The following is an 8554-nucleotide window of genomic DNA, read 5'->3' on the forward strand; positions in this document are numbered from 1 at the left end:
GGATCCACACTGTTTACGCATACCCAGATTCAAACACTCCACTGTTGGACGCCGTTCTTTCTCTGTGTCTGGACCTTGCATTTGGAATGAACTTTTTCTTTCGCTTCGTCAGGTCTCCGCACTCAGCTCTTTCAAGTCTGGCCTTAAAACCCACCTCTTCACAAGATAGCCTACCTCTTCCTTGTCTTCAGTTTCTTCAGTTTTAGAGTTATGCATGCGTGTGAATGACTGGTGTGAAAGCGCTTAGATTAATTGTCTCTGCACAAGATTCAGAGCTATATAATTATTATCATCATCATCATAACGTATATGGATCAGTCCGCACGCTTTGATATCTCCTTGAAATTGAAACTGAAGGAAACCCACCAACATCCATACATTGTTACGTTCTTTTACTGTTGAAATATTCCTTACATATAATGCGCTGGTCAGCGCACAAGAACGACAACAATGTTACATTATGAGTCATTTCAGATGTGTCAGCAACACCGCCATTTTTTTGTGCAGCGTTTCACAACATGGGACAGGATCACTAGAATACCTGATTTCTTTGGTTACACCTCTAGTAGTTGTTCTGAATTCAGTTTGTCCTTCCATGCCTTCTAATGAGATACTCTTTTGACTACACATGTCTAGAATAGCAGGGCATTATTTTCAGGCATACAATATCAAATCCGCGTTCCGACATTTGCATACGTGGCTCAGCTTGGTAATTATCCATCATGGGTGTTAGACGTTCCTTTCGCTGTCAATAATGTTGACTGGAGGGGTGGGGTGGGGTGGGGGGTGGGGGGGTTGGGGGTCTGTTCTGAGTACCTCATACGATGTTTTTGTTCCGTAATTTTATTGAAATTTGCTGTCATCTCAGCCGTTTAATCATGGTGTGTGTCTGTGCGTGTGTGTTAGTGTGAGTGTTGGAGTGTAACAGTTGTAATATTGGTAGTATGTTACTTTGTGAGTTTTATGCATTGTGTTGTTGTTGTTTTTTTTGTTTTTTTTTTATAATATTAATGATTCTGTTTTATGTTTCTACTACTTTTTATATGCTTTCTTGTTTCACTTTAGGTACGGGATTGTAAAGCGCTTAGAGCGTGCTTATGCTTGTATTATAGCGCCATATAAAAATAAAATATTATTAGTATTATTATTATTATTATTATTGAAATATTATTATTGCTATTTTCTGTTGCCCGGATATTGTATAGACCGCTCACCAATATTCTAAAATGAAAACGTTAACAGATTGCGACCTGGTTACCAGTGTTGCAAGGTTATTACCTTTACTCAAAAAAGTATATCAACGAAATTACCAAACGGATAACGCACACACACACACACACACACACACACACACACACACACACACACACACACACACACACACACACACACACACACACACACACAGGCACACGCACAGGCACACACATATACACACATGCGCACGCACATACACAAACACTCCCTTACTCACGAACGAACGTTCTCACTCTCACTTTCTCCCTCCCTCTCTGTCTCTCTCTCCCTCTCATTTTCTCTCTCTCTCCCTCACACACACACACACACACACACACACACACACACACACCACCACCACCACCACCACCACCACCACCACCACCACCACCACAACAACAACAACAACACAACACAACACAATACAACACACACACACACAACACACACACACACACAACACACACACACACACACACACACACACACACACACACACAAGTACGCATGCACTGAGAAAGAGAAAGAAAGAGAGAGAGAGAGAGAGAAGAGGGAGAGAGAGAAGCGAAGACAGAGAGTGGCCAATGATGACATCAAGCACGTCACCAACCTCTCCAGCTGAGAGGAAGAACGCTGGCACCCTGGACAGGAGACAGCGCGCTGTTTGAGCAGCGCCCTTCTTGAAGAAGCTGGGGACGATGAGTGATTCAAAACCAAGCGATAGACAGATGAATGAACACACGCTGACTATGATAGACAGCTCATTTCATGGAGAAGCCAAAGAGCAAACAAAGTGTTATTAAAAATAGATGATGGAGAGGGGTTTCTCGGGGGGTGGGGGGTGTGGGGAGAAAAGCAACAGAAGTTGAAACGAGCAAAAAAAAAAAAAAAAGGGGGGGGAGGAAAATAGAGAAAGACAGGCAGACAGACAATGATGGAAACAGAAAAGGGGACAGAGAGGAGATAGACAGACATAGAGAAAGTGATAGAGACAGACACAGAGATAGAGAAAGGGACAGGGACAGAGACGGGGAGACAGACAGAAACAGACAAAGTGATAGAGACAGACATGGAGACAGAAAAAGGAACAGAGGTACAGAGACGTGAGATAGACTCAGACATAGAGACAGAGAGAGGAGTTAGAGAGATAGAGAAAAGAGGCAGACAGAGAGAGAGGAGATAGACAGACAGACACAGAGACTCAGGAAGGGACAGGCAGAGAGAGGAGATAGACATAGAGACAGAGAAATGGACAGAGGCAGAGAGAGGAGATAGACAGAGACAGACCTAGATATAGACAAAGGGACAGAGGCAGAGAGGGGAGATAGACAGAGAAAGTGAAAGAGGCAGAGAGAGGAGATAGACAGACAGACCTAGAGATAGACAAAGGGACAGAGACAGAGAGAGGAGATAGACAGACAGACATAGAGACAGAGAAAGGGACAGAGGCAGAGAGAGAGGAGATAGACAGACAGACATAAAGACAGAGATAGAGGCAGAGAGAGGAGATAGACAGAGACCTAGAGATAGACAAAGGGACAGAGACAGAGAGAGAAAATAGACAGACAGACATAGAGACAGAGAAAGGGACAGAGGCAGAGAGAGGAAATAGACAGACAGACATAGAGGCAGAGAAAGAGACAGAGAGAGGAGATAGACAGGCAGACGGACATAGAGAAAGAGAAAGTGACAGAAACAGAGAGAGGAGATAGATAGACAGACATGGAGACAGAGAATGTGACAGAGACAGAGAGAGGAGATAGACATGGAGACAGAGAAAGTGACAGAGACAGAGAGAGGAGATAGGCAGACAGACATGGAGACAGAGAAAGGGACATAGGAAGAGAGAGGAAATAGACAGACATAGAGGCAGAGAAAGAGACAGAGAGAGGAGATAGACAGGCAGACGGACATAGAGACAAAGAAAGTGACAGAAACAGAGAGAGGAGATAGATAGACAGACAGACATGGAGACAGAGAATGAGGAGATAGACATAGAGACAGAGAAAGGGACATAGGAAGAGAGAGGAGATAGACAGATAGACAGACAGAAATAGAGACAGAGAAAGGGACAGAGGCAGAGAGAGAGAGGAGACAGACAGACATAGAGACAGAGAAAGGGACAGAGGAAGAGAGAGGAGATAGACAGACATAGAGACAGAGAAACGAACATAGGCAGAGAGAGAAAATAGACAGACAGACATAGAGACAGAGAAAGGGACAGAGGCAGAGAGAGGAAATAGACAGACAGACATAGAGGCAGAGAAAGAGAAGAGAGAGGAGATAGGCAGACGGACCTGGAGACAGAGAAAGTGACAGAAACAGAGAAAGGAGAGAGACAGACAGACATAGAGACAGAGAAAGCGACAGAGGCACAGAGAGAGGAGATATACAGACATAGAGAAAGGGACAGAGGAAGACAGATGTAATAGACAGACGTAGAGACAGAGAAACGAACATAGGAAGAGAGAGAAATAGACAGACAGATAGACAGACAGACATAGAGAAAGGGACAGAGGCAGAGAGAGGAAATAGACAGACAGACAGACATAGAGGCAGAGAAAGAGAAGAGAGAGGAGATAGGCAGACAGACACGGAGACAGAGAATGTGACAGAGACAGAGAGAGGAGATATAGAGACAGAGAAAGAGACAAAGACAGAGAAGGAGATAGACAGACAGAGACAGAGAAAGGGAACAGAGGCAGAGAGAGGAAATAGACAGGTAGACAGACAGACATAGAGACAGAGAAAGGGACAGAGGAAGAGAGAGGAAATAGACAGACAGACATAGAGACAGAGAAAGGGACGGGAACAAGGACAGAAACGAAAGAGACAGAGACATCACAAGGAAGCAGAGGAAACAGAGAGACATAGAACATGACAGAAGTACAGAAAGACATAGAAAGGAACAGACATTCAAAAACAGAAAACAAGAGAGACAGAGACAGACAGAGGACACAGACAACACGCAGACAGATAGGCAACACAGACTGATTGACTGATTGATATGGATACTTACATAGCGCCTATCCTCGGTCGGAGACCAAGCTCTAAGCGCTTTACAAACACGGTGTCATTTACACAACAGGATGCCTTCCTGGGTAGAGCCGACTGACGGCTGCCATTGGGCGCTCATCATTCGTTTCCTGTGTCATTCAATCAGAGGCACGCACACATACACACTCAGACAAGCTTGTAACATTTAACATTTTACTTGGCTGACCGTTTTGTTTATTTACCCCGCCACGTAAGCAGCCATACTCCGTTTTCGGGGGGTGTGTGCATGCCGGGTATGTTCTTGTTTCCATAACCCACCGAACGCTGACATGGATTACAGGATCTTTAACGTGCGTATTTGAGCTTGTGCGTGCGTATTCACACGAAGGGGGTTCAGGCACTGGCAGGTCTGCACATATGTTTGACCTGGGAGATCGGAAAAATCTCCACCCTTTACCCACCAGGCGCCGTCACCGAGATTCGAACCCGGGACAATCAGATTGAAAGTCCAACGCTTTAACCATTCGACTATTGCGCCCGTCTCACACACAGGCAGAAACTTAGACAGAAAATATAGGAGAGGAAAAAAAAAAATGACTTGAGGCAAACGTTCAAATAGACAAACAGATGGGGACATAGACACAGACAGACCCCCAGGAATAGATTGAAGGGGGTCGGGGGGAGGGGGTGGGGGATCGGGAGGGGGGAGGGGAGTGAATCTTGTGATCTGTCGCTGCATTAAATCCCGAGGGGGATAGAAACGTTTAGTGTAGATCTCTTTAGTGGTTATGTTGTTGTCTTTGGGGTCTGGTTTATTAGAGACCTTTTAGTGTTTCCATCAGTGCAGTACTCACGGAACAGACTTTGGAAAAAACAAAGATGATAACATTTTTGAAGGAACAGGTTATGCCATACACTTGTAAAGAAAAGTTATGGAGGACGCCCCCCCCCCATCTCCCCCGACCCCCTCCCACCCCCACCCCCTTTTTTTTTTTTTTTTTGGTTGTTGTTGTTGTTGTTGTTGTTGTTGCTTTTGGTGTTTTTTTTTTTTATGACGGTAATGACCATGACGGGGGAGGAAATAAACAACGTCAACCCCCTCTCTCTTCCTCCCTTTCTGTTTCTGTCTGTCTGTCTGTCTGTCTCTCTCACACACACACACACACACACACACACACACACACACACACACACACACACACACACACACACACACACACACACTCCCTCTCTCTCTCTCTCTCGCTGTGTGTGTGTGTGTGTGTGTGTGTGTGTGTGTGTGTGTGTGTGTTATTCAGGCCATGTTAAACAGCGTTCACTTCTCTCTTTTTTTCCACTGTTTCGCTTCATGGTTATTTTATCATTTTGTTTTATTTCTTTTCTTTTTTTTAATTTTTCCTTCAGAAAACCAGCCCACCTACCTGCCACACACACCATGGGCCGCTGGACAGCCTACCACCCAGGGGTCTTCCTTCTGACCTTCATCAGCTACGCCCTCTACCACATCGCCCGCAAAACGCCCAGCTACGTCCAGAGCAGCCTCATCAGCGAATGGACCCCTCCCTCACCCCGACAACGTCCATCCATGGGCGACGCCTCCCAGGAAGGCCACCACGGCCGGCTTTTCCGGGACGCCCAGAGCGCCGAGGCCTTCGTGGGGATCCTCAACGCCATCTTCCTGTTCGTGTACGCTGCTGGGAACGTGGTGAGCGGCATGGCGGCTGATCGTCTGGACCCCCGCGTTGTTCTAACGATGGGGATGACCCTGTCTGCTGTGGTCATGTTCGTTTTCGGTCCGGGGCTGGAGTGGAGTGGGGGCTGTTCTAAGGGCGCCTACATCATCCTGCAGGTTATGGCTTTCCTTTTTTTTGTGTGTTCTGTTTTGTTTAGTCTAGTTTAATCTCTCTCTCTCTCTCTCTCTCTCTCTCTCTCTCTCTCTCTCTCTCTGTGTGTGTGTGTGTGTGTGTGTGTGTGTGTGTGTGTGTGTGTGTGTGTGTGTGTGATTTAATGTAACGTCTTTTCGTCTTGAGTGATATTATACGCGTGGTCTCTCTCACTCTATCTCACTTTTTCCATCTCTCTCTCTCTCTCTCTCTCTCTCTCTCTCTCTCTCTCTCTCTCTTACTGGACTGTAATGCAGGTATATTTTTGTTTGACTGTGTTTATTGATGCTCACAGTGTCGTGATGTACTGTTTGTAAAATAATGTTCACAATGCCCTTCATAAGGGGCCTAGGCCTATACATGAATAACCCATCTCTCTCTCTCTCTCTCTCTCTCTCTCTCTCTCTCTCTCTCTCTCTCTCTCTCTCTCTATCTATCTCTATATATATATATATATATATATATAATTTTACACACACACACACACACACACACACACACACACACACACACACATATATATATATATATATATATATATATATATATATATATATATATATATATATGTGTGTGTGTGTGTGTGTGTGTGTGTGTGTGTGTGTGTGTGTGTACCAGTTGGCCATCACAGGCACCACGCACGGCCACGGCGTGGACTCACACACACACACACACACACACACACACACACACACACACATATCAATATATATATATATATATATATACACGGCGTTCACCACCTGCACACACACACACACACACACACACACACACATATCAATATATATATATATATATATATATATATATATGTGTGTGTGTGTGTGTGTGTGTGTGTGTGTGTGTGTGTGTGTGTGTGTGTGTGCAGGTGGTGAACGCCGTGTGTCAGTCCACGGGGTGGCCGTGCGTGGTGCCCGTGATGGCCAACTGGTTCGACAGGCGGAGCAGGGGGTACCTGCTGGGGCTGTGGTCCTCCTCCTCCTCTGTGGGCGGCATCCTGGGGGCCCTCGCCGTGTCCGCCGTGGTGGGCTACGGCTACGAGTATGCCTTCCTCCTCACCTCCAGCCTGCTCTTCGCTGGGGGCGTCCTCGTCTTCTTCGGCCTTGTCACCTCCCCTTATGAGGTCGGCTTGACCTTGCCGGTGGTTATCGATGAAGATCGTTGTATTGGTGGTGGTGGTGGTGATGGAAAGTCGGAGGTTGTGGTGGTGGAGGGTGATGATAACGTCAACAACGACGTGAAAGGGGAGGTGTTTTCGAAGGGAGAGAGAGAACAGTTTCCTCAAAAAAGAAAACCTTTGTACAAAGGATGCGGACGGCATAAATCGTGTAGCGGTTCTGATCTCACCAATGCTGAAAGCAAGCTGAAAGTTGTAGAGTTAACAAGAGTCAGATTCCAAGACCTTGTAGCGCAGCGTTTAATTGATTCAACACCCATATCATGCGTTCCCTCGGAAAGAGATCAACGACCTTTTCCTGGTCTTACAGCTGGAGCAAACGAGGAGGGTGCTCCAAGTAAACTCCCCTGTGACGATACTGACAAAGATAGCAACATCAGGAACGAACGCATCGAAACACCGCGACTCTCTGACGGGTCAGACATGGACGCAGGTTTCAAAAGCTCGTTCGAACCAGGAACTGGGCAAGAAACACCCCTGAAACAAGACAGCGAAGACGCTACTAAGCACGCTGAACCCAAAGCGATCAGTTTCTGCGGGGCTTTGCTGCTTCCAGGAGTCATCCCTTACACTATCTGCTTCTCCTTTCTCAAGATGGTCGTCTACGTCTTCTTCTTCTGGCTGCCTCGCTACCTGGCGTCGTCTCACGGGTGGAGCGAGGCGGAGGCGGACAGGCTGTCCTTGTGGTACGACGTGGGGGCGCTGGTAGGAGCCACGGTGTCCTCTTTCCTGATGAGCAGACTGAACAAATCAGCCTTGGTCATCACCCCCATGCTGCTCACCAGCGTCCTCTTTCTGTACGCCTACGGGGTGGCGGGGCTGGGCCGGGACATGACCGCCAACGCCTCGCTGCTGTTCTGCCTGGGGAGCCTGCTGTCCGGGGTGGGCAACCAGCTGTCGGCGGCCGTGTCTGCGGACCTCGCCCAGCTCAGGGAGGCCTCCCGGGCCGGCGCCAAGGCCGTGTCCACCGTCACGGGTATCATGGAAGGGTCCGGCACCGTTGCCGCCGCCATGGGGCAGGTTGGTGTGCCGCGCCTATGCGCCGCGTTCGGGTGGGACTGGGTGTTCTACTTCCTGATGGGCGCCACCTGTATGAGCGCCGTGTCGCTGTGCCCCGTGCTTGCCGCGGAGGTGAGGGACGTGGTGAGAGGCTGTAGGACTAGGTAGGTAGTCTTGGAGGGGGGTGCGGGGTGGGGAGCGGGTCAGTGATATGTGCGGTCTCTATCTGTCTGTCTTTCTGTCTCACTCTCTTTCTCTT

General features: G+C 47.6%; 1 pseudogene; it reads left to right on the forward strand.

The window, feature by feature from the left end:
- The first annotated feature begins 5668 nt into the window (after window positions 1-5668).
- Window positions 5669-8463, forward strand: LOC143275068 (sugar phosphate exchanger 3 pseudogene; annotated as a pseudogene).
- The last annotated feature ends 91 nt before the right edge of the window (window positions 8464-8554 follow it).

This window comes from Babylonia areolata, chromosome 29, assembly GCF_041734735.1.
Source record: "Babylonia areolata isolate BAREFJ2019XMU chromosome 29, ASM4173473v1, whole genome shotgun sequence".
NCBI lineage: Eukaryota > Metazoa > Mollusca > Gastropoda > Neogastropoda > Buccinidae > Babylonia > Babylonia areolata.